The following is a 12,716-nucleotide window of genomic DNA, read 5'->3' on the forward strand; positions in this document are numbered from 1 at the left end:
CTGCATGTATACCTGTGTGCCAGAAGAGGGCATCAGATCCCATTACAGGTGGTTGTGAACCGCCATGTGGTTGCTGAGAATTGAACTCAGGACCTTTGGAAGAACAGCCAGTGTTTTTAAACACTGAGTTATCTCTCCGGCTTTTGTTTTGCTTTTGAAACAGGGTCTCACACTGTAGGTCAGGCTGGTTCGGTAGTCCAGGTTAGCCTCAAATTCACCTCCAGGCTCTGGAGCGCCGAGTGTACAGGCATGTTCAGCCACCGTAGAGTTTTGAGTCTGAGGGTAAACAAGGCCACATCCACTTTTCAGAGGAAAACCCCGGTGACCAGTGTGGAGGGATTTGACGGGAGGATATCCAGTCTGAACACACAGTACCACCCTAGGTCACACTCACAGGACACCCAGCCTTGACCAGGCCCGTGAATCCCACATACCAATAGACTTGATAACCACCTACAGACTTATCAGTGGCGTCCCAGGCTAAGTAAGCGCTCACAGAGGAACAACAATGTGCTGACCTACAGTCTGGGAGATAACTGAACGCAAACCAAGGACACACACCTTTACCCCTGGACACAGGGAGAGAGCCGGGACCTTGTCCACCCTGGTGGGCACAGGAATTCACACGCATGCAGTGTAGCTGCCAAGGGCCCAACCCTGCCCCCTCTGTCTCCTCCAGGTCCCTCACCACCTCTGGCAGGAACAAAGCTGACCTTTGCCCTGTGGCCTCTGGCCTCTCCTCCCACACCCCCTGCCCCAGAGGGAGGAGCTGTTTGAAGTCTGGGCTGCAGCTGGGGTTTCCTGTTGCCTGGAGGAATGTAGGAGGGCTTGCACAGGGGAGGGAGGGGGGCAGGGCGCAGAAGGAGGGCTAACGGGGGGGGGGGGCCCGGGGGGGGGCCCTGAGTCTCCACTGTGAGGGGGGCTTCCTGCTTCCCTGATCTCCTGGGCCCCAGCTCTGGCTCCTCCATCCGAAGCAGGAGTAAAGCAGGGACCTAATGGCTCCAGTCCAATGGGCCTCTTGTTCTCGGATCTGCAGCTCAGCGGCTCAGGAAAGTTCAGGAAAGCTTGTTAGCTTTCAGTTTCTTCTTGTATGGACTAGGCTGAATTGATCTCTTGAATCCAGACCTCCCCTAAAGAAGCCCCAGAACCTCCGTACTCAGAGACAGGGCACCACCTTTTCTCCCCTTTCCATGAATCCCAGGGATTTGTCAATTATTGCATCCTTTTTATGACTCGATAATCTCTCCTGTACCTTGCCATTTTTCAAAGCATTTTTTTTTTCCCAAGGGAGAGTCTCATGTAGTCCAGGTCAGCTTTGTTTATCTCTACAGCTGAAGATGACCTTGAACTTCTGATCTTCCTGCATCCACCTCTCTTGTGCTGGGATTATAGACATATACCACGACCCCCAGTGTGGTTTGCAGATCACTTTGGCTTCTATACGTTACGTTAGTCTCAACCTGACTCTATTTCGCTCGAACAAGAACACACAACAAATAACAGCAAGATCAGGTGTGCCTGGGTCCCAGTTTACAGGGCCTCTAAAACCTCAGGCCCCCACAGGTTTATCTGGACTTTCAGCAATATTTCCTGGGGACTGAATAGACCAGGTTTTCTTCCACTGAAACAAAAGTGGTTGGAGGAAGCTGAGCCCAGAAAGAGAAGAGATGGAGACTCTTGGGAGACTCAGTTCTTTGCAGCTTGAGTTACCGACGCAGCAGATATGTAGACTGGACACTAGGTGGCAGCAGCATCCCACAGAATATTTCATGTGTGCTGTTTGGGGAACCCCCAACATACTTTGGAGAAGCTCCATTAAAAAAATAAATAAATAAACCTGCCCCCAAATTCCAGGAAGACTCTGATGCGCTTTGTTCCCAGTAATCCGCAACCCTTTGGGGCTACCACCACGTCTTCAGAGCGGACACCCGCAGCCCCTTGAAGTGCAAGGGACATCCTTGGGATACCCTACCTAACTCCTGTGCCCTGTCACCACCTGCCTAGCATTCTTTCTCCCTCCTTCCATGCTTTTCCCGAACTCCAGTCAGTCCCATCTTTCCCGGGGCTCTCTACCTCCTGTAGTACTCCACCCCATCCTCTCCCTAAATTTAACTCCAACTCCAACAGTAAGGGTCTTCACATCCTGTAGTAGAGCCTCAGGGTGGTAAGGGTGTGTGAGGAATTAAAGACTGGGGGACCTGGGTTTCTCTCACTCTCTTCAGTGTGAAAGTCTACACTGTGAGGGGGGTGGCGGTGGGGGTGGGGGGTCAGCTATGGCAAGACACCAAAAATGTCATCTATTTGTGATAACCTCAGAGTTGGGATTTGGAACTACAAAAGGGCCTCTAAAGTACCTATCGCTTTTATTAATGGCTGACCTGATCATAATCAATTCCCAGGGTTACTTTGTCTGTCAGAGAAGCTGCCCCTAGATAGAGGTCTCCCCAGTGGGTCACATGATGCCACATCAGTGGGTATGCTTTTTAGAACTGTTCGCTTGTTTTCTGGGAAAATTCCAATTCTTCTATAGGATGGGGGTTGTGGGAAGTGGGGGTACGGGACGGTGGTGAGAATGTGCTGTGGTTAGCATGTTGTCACTATCTATCTTCGATACATGTTGACTAGCTATGACCCTGAAAGACTGAAGACGATATGACAAACAGGAGGACCAAGCGTAAGGACATTGCCAGAGAAGCTTCGGGCATGGGACAAGATGGACTAAGCCAGCAGACACTGGGCAGAGGAATGTCAGCCACAGCCATGAAGTTGGGATCAGCTCAGGACCAGTCAGCAGACATGTAGCGAAGCAGTGATCATGCGTTATTCATCTGCTTCTCCTGCAAACCTCAACAAACGCTTGAAGTGCCAAGTACACAGACACACGGAAAGGTCAGCCAGGAAGAGGGATATGGGGAGTCGCCACTCTGTCATTGCCCAAGGGTTAAGTATGTGAGCTTTGGACTTAGCCAGACCCTGGAGCCACCACTTTCTAATCGGGACACCTGGGCTTCAGAACTCCTGTTTCTGTGATTGAAATAAGGTCTTCGAGGGTTGTTGCAATGCTCAAGGACTCCGTGGTGCCCGGGTGCTCAGTTAAATGGCAGCCGCGGCAATTCTCCTTTTAGGGCTGTCCAGCCACCTCCCTGGAGTAACAAAGCCTTCCTCAGCGGCGCACATTCCCATCTGTGGGGTAGACAAGGCAGGGGGCCCTGAGCCAGGGGCTGGAGAACAGATGTGACCTGAAGAGGAGGTAGGTGAAAGTGCTGAACCCAACCCCCACGCCGCAGCAGGAGCTGGAGAACTGTTGAATTCGGCTTACAAACAATTGTTCAAATTCGGGAGGAGGCATGGTATCTATGAGTTGCCCAGGATTTTTGCGCCCTCGTCGCCCTTGGACGACAACAAAAAGTAGGCGCCGGAGGAATTAAATCCAGGGCTGAGTTTGAGGGGAAGGGCCACTAAGTGCGGAGGAGGCTTTGGCGTTTCCAGAGCGGCTTTCTCGCCAGAAGCCTCTTCTCATAGGAAAAACGTCCCCAAAATTGAGAGTGTCAGTTTTTTCTTCTCTCCACGGCCCCTCTCAACGTGTTTGGGACACCCCAGAAAGTCGCAGCCCTCTTGGCTCATCCTCTGATGCCCTATTCCACTCATTCCATTCTCAGACCCCGCCCCTGCGCTACCACCCGCAACCTCGGCGCAGCCAGAGTCCGGGGTAGGGGCCTCGGAACGCTGGGAATGTTCCTAACCCTTGAGGAGGATCAGCAGTCCTAGATCAACCGAGACTCATCCCGGCCAGGGAGACTCAGGCACAGGGTCCGCTTCGGGCCGCGCCGTCGGAGCAGCGGGAGCGGCCCCGCCCGCCCAGCGCGCGGAGCGGCCGAGCGGGGACTACAAGTCCCGGCGTGCCCTGCGCGCGCTCCCCCCTGGGGTTCCGGATGGTGAGCAGCGAAGGTAAGGCGAGCTCGCAGAGGCAGCGGCGGCGGCGGTGGAGACGGAGAGAGGCAGGCAGGCAGGCAGGGCGAGGGCGAGAGACGGAGGGAGGGAGCGAGCGAGGCAGACCAGACAGACAGACAGGCGGGCGGGCGGGCAGAGCGAGCCACCCGCCAGGCTGCGCTCAGCCCCGCTCGCAGCGGAGAGAGCAGAAGGCAGGAGGAGGGAGGGGAGGAGGGAGGAGGGAGGGAGAGAGGGAATCCAGCTACCACCACCCAAAGCCAGCGTCTGCTTTCTGTCCTCATTTCCTTTTCCCACCCAGCTCGGAGAGCAGAGAAAGGCAGAGAGAGCGAGAAATAGAGACAGGCAGACAAACAGACAGACAGACAGACAGAGCGGGAGGGAGGAGGGCGGCGGAGGAGGAGCAGGAGGACTACGCGGGGCGCCTTCCCTCCCAGGTTTGCAATTGGGGGGGTTGGGGGCGGGGGTGTCCAGGGCTGTGAGAGTGTGTGCGCGGCTGGGGGAGCGAGTGGGGCGCAGATAGAGAAGGAGTGATCGTGGGGGGGGGGGCGTCGCGGGAGCGGGGGGCCGTGTCCAGCAGAGTTAGCGGCGGAGAATGTGAGCCGAGGCGCGAGCCATGCTGTCAGCGACGGCAGGCGGCTCAGGGCTCCTCTACGACTCCTCTTCCCAGCAGCCAGGCGTCCGCGTCGCTGCCGCTGGCGGAAGATAGACGCCCCCCGAAAACCCCTCGCCTGGCTCGGACCCACGGAGCCGGCAGCCCAGCACTCCGGTAAGTAGCGCCTCCTGCCCAGCTCTAGACGCCGCTGGGGACCGGCCGGCCAGGCTCTTTTGTGCAGCGCACTGAGGGGGGGCCCAGCGCCCCCAGTCCGGTCCGCCGGACCCCGTGGCTGCGGTGCCCGCGGTGCGATCGGTCTTTGTTTCCACCGGGGCCCGCGGCTCGGCTGGGCTCGGCTCGAAGCCTGGCAGGCAGCGCCGGGAAGGGGGAGGGGGAGGTGGACGGGGAGGGGGGGGCGGGGAGGGGGGGTTCTCGGGTTTCCTGGCCGCCCCGCGGCTCCCCCGGCTCGGGGGCGAGGTGCGCGCCCAGCGCTGCCGCGCACCCCCTCCTCCTTCCCCCTCCCTCCGCCTTTGGATTTAAAACTGCAATTTGCTCTCCAGCTTGCTGAGAATGTGGGGGGGTGGGATGTAGGGGGACCGTGGGAGCGGAGAACAAGGCTGGATTTTAGGATAGGCGCTGGGAAACGGGGAGACTGCGGAGGGAGGAGCCCCTCCCCTCCAGCCCCCAAATCCCAAGGTTCCGCTGGCGCTCAGGGAGTTGAGGGGCGGGGACCTAATGACCCGGAGGGGGTGTGGGGCGGAGGAGGGATTTGGGGGCGGCCTGGCCAGAGGGGTTGGGCCGCGTGCCCGGTTACCTGGCGAACAAAGTCGGCTCACTTTTGCATAAATAAATAAATAATCGCCTATCAATACGTTTCCTCTAGGGCTCTGATTGAATCGGCCCCTCTTCCCCAGGGGGTGGGGTGCTGAGTGACAGCTGTCAGCCCCCTAGGTCGGGAGCTGGGGTGAGCTGCTGAATCTCCGCTTTCTGGCTGAGGGCGCCTTTCCCGGCTGGGTCTGGGTCCCCGGGCAGAGCCAGAGGGGCAGGGGGCTGGCTCTGAGACTAGGAAATAACCTTGTTTCCTGTTCTACAGGAAAAGGGACAGCTACCCAGAGTTTGGGGGCTGGGGATGAGGACTGGTGGGAGCTGGGGGGAGGGTTCCCCAGCAGCCTGACCCCCCAGCCTCCTGCCAGGCAAAGGGGCCAGCTGAGGGAGGAAGGATGTGGGCCTTGCTGGCCGGAGGCGGGAGCTGGGGCTGTCCCTGAGGCGGGCAGCGGGCACAGATCGCACAGAGCAGGAGGAGGGAGAGAAGCGGGGGCGGGAATTCTCTACCGCAGACCCTAGGGGCCAGGGCCAGATGTGGAGGGGTGGGGAGTCTCCCCTCCCTCCCAGCTTGGGGGCCCTGGGGCTGGGCTGGGAGGGGCTGAGCCTGGTGCCCTCGGTTCTGCACCAGTGCCTGACTGGCAGGGCCAGCTGAATTTGGGCCCAGGCGTCACCCTGGGAGGCAGGGTTGGGCCGCACCAGCCCGGTCCCTGAGCACAAGGAGGGACCCTTGGGGGGCCTGTGCCTGTCTGGCTGGGCAGGCGTTTCCCGCTGGACCAGTTGGTGTCAGGCGGGACTTGGCCCCAGCTCCCTGGGCTGAGCTCAGGGTGTGAGGACAAGCTTTGCCTCCGGGTCAGGGTGGCCACATTCTGTCCGCTCTTGCTGTTGCCGCTGGCAGGGAAGGGGCATGAGCCCAGGCCTGGGCAGAGTCCTGCCAGGAGCATTTGGGGTGTTTCTATTGTTGACTTGTTCCTGTTCAGTGTGGCCCGGTGTGTATGGCTGTGTGAGCCAGGGCTGTGAGTGAAAGATTACCAGCCTGTCCACCTCCCCCTCCCTGCACAGGAGGAGCAGGCAGGCTCGGTTGTGGTGGTCAGCTGTGGAGGGACCCTCGAGGTAGCACATGCATGCCACTTGTGATCTCCTTCCTTTGAGCAGATGTCTATTTATTTTTATAGTAATGGGAAATCAGACTGGATAGTAAGTTGAATTCATTTCCCCGTGTCAATAGTTGGAGTAACCCCCAGAGACTGGTGAACTTCTGGCCCCAGAGCTCCCACCCTTCAGAGGTGGCAGTGACTGGTGAGGGTTTGAGCTTTGGGAGTCCATGGGCATCAACCCAAACCAATGACTCATCTCCCACTTGGTCTGGCATTGGAGCAGGTGCCCAGGTCGGGCAGACATTGCCCCCTCCCCAGGCATCCCCAGGGTGCAGTCTGACCATTCAGTCACCTCCCTGGCCAGTGCCTAAGTTGTGCCTAAATCCTCAGGGACATTCCCCTGGTGGGCTTTTTTCTCTGCCTGGGCTCCGGGCCCACGTGCTGATATTTATTTTCTGTACTAAAATCCATTTTTAATGCCGTTACTTTTGAAATAATATAGAGAGAAACAAATGTGATGTGTTTAAGTTGCCCTCTGTGAGTTTTTAATGTGATCTATGGCTGAGGTAGTGATGGAGGGAGCTGCTGGGCTTGGAGAGGTCTGTTGTCAGAGAGGAAGAGGCTTTGCTGTTTACTAGGGTTTGGGGCTGGGGGGGTCTGGACCAAGGTTGTGGGTCAGAGCACCCCTGACACCCCCAGGTAATGTGAGTGAACAGTTTAGTTTCTCAGTGTTAGTGTGCGAGGCTTCCAGGATTATATTATATGTTCCCCAGCCCAACTGATTGGGGATGGGGTGGGGTGGGGGGCAACCCCCCCCGCCCCCCCCCCGCCCCCCGCCGCCGCCACCATGTGCTTAGATATTGGCAGGAAGATGTCTCTTGCTTGCTGAGTTAATTAGAGGTATACAGTAGGGAGGTTAGATTTGGATTCAGAAAGATGTTAAGGGGTGGTGGTTCCACCTGATTGTGACTTTGGGGCAGACTGTTCCTGGCAGAAGACAGTTGGGGTGGGTACACCGGCAGAGCCCCAGAGGAATGTCAGCCTGAAGCGTGCCTCTGTTCCCCAGTGGACAGGGCTTTCCTTCTAGCAAACCTTGATTTGGGTTTTATTTCCCCTCCTTGTCCTGCTCCACCCCCAGGTCTACTTGTGTGCCTGTGCTTAAGTGCAAGTGTGTGTGTGTGTGTGTGTGTGTGTGTGTGTGTGTGTGTGTGTGTGTGTGTGAGCTTGAACAAGCTCCATATTTTCTGCCAGACTCCCAAGACCGGGGGGTGCCATGCCTGTGTACCAGATGCCCTGGCCCTTCTGGTCTGGCTGGGTGAGGTCAAGCAGATGCACTATTATGGGAAGAAGCCAAGCTCTGTCTCTTGTGGCTGGGATCTCTTGGGACACAGAGAAGGGGCAAAGCCTAGGTGTGGTGGAGCTGGGGACGGCTAGTTGAAGCAAGGGTGATAATATTGTTGCTAATGCCAGCAGATGGGCCCCCCCAGGGAGAGAGAGTGGGGTGGGGGAGGAGACCCAGACAGCCACATGCTGCTGAAGAGAGGGAGAGAGAGGCCATAGCCACAGAAGAGAGTGAGAGAGAAAACAGGCAAGGGATGCCAGGGTCTCAGGGCTCAGTGGTGAGCTCCAGGAACCCCAGAGGGCCTAGGCACATCCCACTGTCTGTGTGTAGCCAGGCTCAAGGAGGCACTGAGGGCTTAGCTGCTATGACTGAGCGCTGGGGTTGTTTTTTGGCGGAAAGATAAGCGCAAGTGTCTCTGGGAAGTGGGAAAGACAGGTGGGAAAAAGAAGTGGGAAGAATCCCACAGGATGAGGGAGAGAGGGGGATTCCAGGGGTCTTGCCTAACGCTTCCAGCCAGAGCAGCTTTTCCTCTCTGTCCTTCTCAGGTGTCTGGGAACCAAGCTAAGTTCTTGGGACGTGTGGGCGGGGCCTGGGCTCGGCAGAACACTCCACAGGTTGGCAGGTACCCTGTGCTAGGAGACACCCATGTTATAAAAGTGGGAGACCTTAGCCTCCCTAAGGTGTCTGTCTCACGAGTTGGGATCGGTGGGATCTCTTCCCTTCCCACTTGATGACAGAAGGAATCCAATCTTGAGAGGGGAGCCACTTGCTCAGGGTCACAGATCCTGTGGCAACCCAGGGTCTTGTCGCTGTAGCTGGAGAACCAGATCAGCTGCGGGGGGGGGGGGCTCCTCGGCACAGAGGGGGGCTGGAGCCTGGGGAGAAGAGCGAGCAGGCACCCTTGTGGCCAGAGCCCCCTCAGGGGAGGGGGAGGCACTTCTGCCAGGAGTGAGGGAGGGAGGGGAAACAGTGAGTCAGGCTTCCAAGAGCTGAGGATGTGAGAGCCAGAGAGCTTGGAGGGAGAGGGCGGGAGGGTTGCTCTGAAGGGGGAGAGGGAGAGAGCCCAGCCAGGGGCGAGGAGAGCGGCGGAGGGAGGCAGCCAGCCCCTGGCCCCAGCCCAGTGGCACTGCGGGGTGCAGCCAGTATGGGCTTTGCCTGAGGTGGGTCAGGAAGGAGCCACAGTGTGACCCTTCTGCATCTCTTCTTCTCATCAGCCTCCTGGCTGATCTGACCCCAGGGTCTCAGGAGGGGGGATCGCGTCTTCCCATCCCCTTCCTCTTGTACCTCATTTTCTCTGTCAAGTGTGGGACTTGAACTCTGAGCTATGGGAGAGGGAGTGAACACAACTGCCTGGAAGAATGTGGGGGTGCGGTCTTAAGATGATGGCTGGGTGCTGGGGCACTGCTGGAGCCTGCTGGGAACGCAAGGTAGGCAGCAGGTCTCTGGGTGTGTGCCACTGCAGCAGGGACGAAGTGAGTGGGCGGTGGCACCGAGACACTGTGTATGCATGTGTATATGGTGGGTAGCCTCTGGTTTGGCAGTGGTGAGTGGTGGATAATTTGCTTTGTGCCTCTCAAGATAACCAGTGCCCAGACTGGACTAGGGTCCACACATGACCCAAACTGTCCTCTGCTTGTTTCTGGGGAGATGCTGGTGTGGTTTCCCCCGACCCCATGTCCCTTTGGGTCGACAGGAGGTAGAAATGGCTCCATGGAGCTGACAGGAACTTCCAGTATAACCCCTAGTGCCTGGAGTTGGGAGGGGTCCCCAGAGACTGCCTGGAAAGGAGGAGGGAAAGAGCCCCTCCTGCCCAGCTGACAGGAAGCCCTGGCTCCCAGCCCCTCCTTCCCACAAGGCCTAGCCTTTCCCTCTCCCAGGATCCCTGTGTCTCTCTCATTGGCTAGGATGTAAGGAAGGTGGGCACTGAGGAGCCCTCTCCTACCAGGGCCTGACTTTGGGGAGAACTGTGACTTGAGGATAAAGTGAGACCCCTGCTAAGCCATGTAGGAACTCAGCTGCGGATACAGCCATGCTTTCACTCTGGTTTCTGCTCTGGGGTCCTTGGCCTGGGAGCGTAGGGGAGGGGGGGCTGCCTCTGCAGCTGGCTGGCCTCAACTCCCAGGGCATCCCAGATGGTACTGAAGGCAGAAGCCGCAGGTCTCGACCCCCTCCCCTCCTGAGCCAGGAGAGGCCTTTGCTGACCTAGAGGAGGTTGAGAGAGCCAGTGGGTACCTTTAGGAGGACTAGCACAGACAGATGGATGGTAGAACAGATGGACAGAGACACCCACGCACAGACAGACCGAGAGAGACGGACAGATGGACTGGGACAAGGAGAGACGGACAGACAGAGGTGCTGGCAGAGAGAAGAGTCAGAAACATGGAAAGGCTGAGGAGAGACAGAGATAGGGTAAGCGAAGAGAAAGATGGGGAGCGCTGAGAAAGAGGAAGAGATAAAGAAAGGGGAAACCCGGGTGGGGGGGGGAAGAGAGAGAGAGGAGAGGAGAGAGAGACACCGAGAGACTGACTGACTGACTGACTGAGGCTGCAAACCACAAACAGGAATTGGATGAGAATCTGGAAGGTGTTGTCTGCCTCGTCCCTCCCCAAACCCCCGGCCGGCCGGCCAAGTCTCCATCCCTTCCTCCCCCGGCTCAGTTTCCAGCTGCTAAAAGAGGTCAGGGAGAGAGAGGGAGAGAGAGGGAGAGAGAGAGCAAAGCCTTGCACAGCTCCTGCCTCTCTGCTCTTCTGTTGGAAGGGGGATGGCCCAGAGGGCTCTCCTGCCCCCTACTCCAGCATGGAACTGTGTGACTTTCTTGGCTCTCAGGAACGGTCCCTCCGTGCTTCCCACTGGCTGGAGGATGTCTCTTTTGTGTAAATGTGCCCCTGGACTCCCACTTGTACATACACATTTTATGACTTGGTGCCTCCTCGCCTTTACATTCACTCTGTCTCTTACCATGTAACAGATAACATGCCTGTGCCTCCTTAGCTATCCAGGTGGTGACACACAGGCCTATTGTGAGGTCTCGGAAGTGTCACAAACTCAAACTCTGACACATATAGCGAGGGTCATACCTGAGCAGAGAGGGCCTCCACTCTGACCCAGCCGGTAGAGGATCTATCTACCCAGTGGGTAGAAGCTCTCCAAGGAAGGCGAGGCAATCGCCTGGACACAAAGGTGCTGTGGAGGATTGGATAGTGGGAAAAAGCTACCTGAGAAGGGGTAAGGGCGTGTGTGTATACGGACATGAACATGTGTGAGTCTGTCGTGGAGTATGTGAGAAAGACTGCGCACCGGTGAGATGTGTGTGTATGTGTGTGTGAGAGAGACACAGAGATCGAGATAACTGCTTGGCAGGTATCAATGTGGATGCATGTGTGTGAGGTAAGGGTGTGTAAAGAGGACTGGAGCTGTAGCTCAGTGATCGAGCATTTTCCAAATATACACAAGACCTCAGGTTCAATCTCTAGTATTACCAGAAGAAGAAAAAAAGAAAGAAAACCTTGACTTTAGGTTGCCTTGACAAGAGGGTTTTACAGAGCTGAGTAACTACATGCAGTGTGCCTATGTGTACAGGTTCAGGGGCCCGGGATTGAGCCACGTGTGTAAGGGTGCAGTGGTGCACATTGTACGTGGAAGTGTGTGGGTGTCTGTCTGAACTTGGGAGGTGTGCATAGGTGCCAGTGCCTGTTGCCCTGGCTTAGATGGGTGGTTTCAAGACCTTGGTGATGACTGAATAGGGACCATCAGCATAAAAACATGACAAGGGCTACCAGGGAGCTTGCTTGCAGCTGGGGGCTGACCCACACAGACAGCCCAAGGACAGACATGCCTGCCCTTGTCCTCCTGCTTCTTCTTGCCTGGCGGCTGTGGTTTTTCAAAGGAGCCTCCATAAGGACTGTTTCTGGGTAGTTCTCCCCATCCCCAGCCAGTGCCTCTTCAGACATAGTGACGCCCTCCAGGCAGCCTTGTGGAAGCTTCTGCTTGGACCATCTGAAGGCAGGTGGGTGGGCTGAGGTTCATTGCTGCCCCCCCCCCCAGGGACAGAGGAGGGAGCTCTACTCCTGGGGCCCGGGCACAAGTGGAGACAGATGGACCTGCCTGTCTCAACAGTGTGGTCGCAGTACAGGTACCCCACAGCAGAGGGCTTCTAGGGGGGCAGTCCCCAGGTGGGCCTCTGAGCAAAGGCTAGGATTCTGCCTTCCATCTTTCTAGAGGCCTATTCCCTTCCTCTCGCCATACGGCTCCCCAGCAATCCCTTCAGTGCCCCAGAAATACACAAGCGCCCCACGTATGTGCTCACAGCCTCAACGACTCCAAATAACTGATAAACATTCCTACAGACACACAGCCTCAACACTTCTACACACAACCACCGGCACCAACACCTCCTTGATATCCAACTGTCTCACAAGCACATAGCCAAGACACCCCCAAATACAAACACCACACAGCTACCCGTGTAAGCTGCAACACCTCCCCAAGCAACCGGGAGCCCAGTTAGAATCCTGATTAACCCCCCCCCACCCCCCGCCGCCGCCCCGCACGTGTGCTTTATAACCCCGGCATCTCTGATAGCAAGGACCCATACTCGCCCTCCCAGTACGTAGTTCTCAGGCCTCTGGCACCTCCCCAGACACAACCTCCCTATACAAGACAGTAGCTCCTGCCACACTCTCAGACCCACGGCCCCTCTCTGTCCCTCCCAGCTCCTCCATATCCATTCCCAGTTAAGATCACTGTACCCTGTCCAGAAACATCGCTTCGTCTTTCCAAACACAGCGCAGTCCCAGCACTCAACCGAACCCCGATTTTTATGACTCCTAGACACCCCAACACACACACACAGCTTCTGCCACATTTTCCAACCCCAACACTTCACCAGATATACCCAAGACCTGCTTACAGC

The 12,716-nt window shown here is 57.1% G+C and overlaps 1 protein-coding gene across 3 annotated transcripts in view; it reads left to right on the forward strand.

The window, feature by feature from the left end:
• The first annotated feature begins 3,924 nt into the window (after positions 1 to 3,924).
• Ahdc1 (AT-hook DNA binding motif containing 1) overlaps positions 3,925 to 12,716 on the forward strand; it is a 66,764-nt gene continuing 57,972 nt past the window's right edge. For 2 of the 3 annotated variants that reach the window (XM_076565330.1, XM_076565335.1), the window contains exons 1-2: positions 4,016 to 4,385; positions 4,622 to 4,717. The gene's annotated coding sequence lies outside the window, so the exon portion shown is untranslated. Of the gene's footprint in view, positions 3,949 to 4,015; positions 4,386 to 4,621; positions 4,718 to 12,716 lie in introns of those variants that run through there. The other variant, XM_076565331.1, reaches the window with a different exon arrangement.

This window comes from Peromyscus maniculatus, chromosome 2 (assembly GCF_049852395.1).
Source record: "Peromyscus maniculatus bairdii isolate BWxNUB_F1_BW_parent chromosome 2, HU_Pman_BW_mat_3.1, whole genome shotgun sequence".
Classification (NCBI taxonomy): domain Eukaryota; kingdom Metazoa; phylum Chordata; class Mammalia; order Rodentia; family Cricetidae; genus Peromyscus; species Peromyscus maniculatus.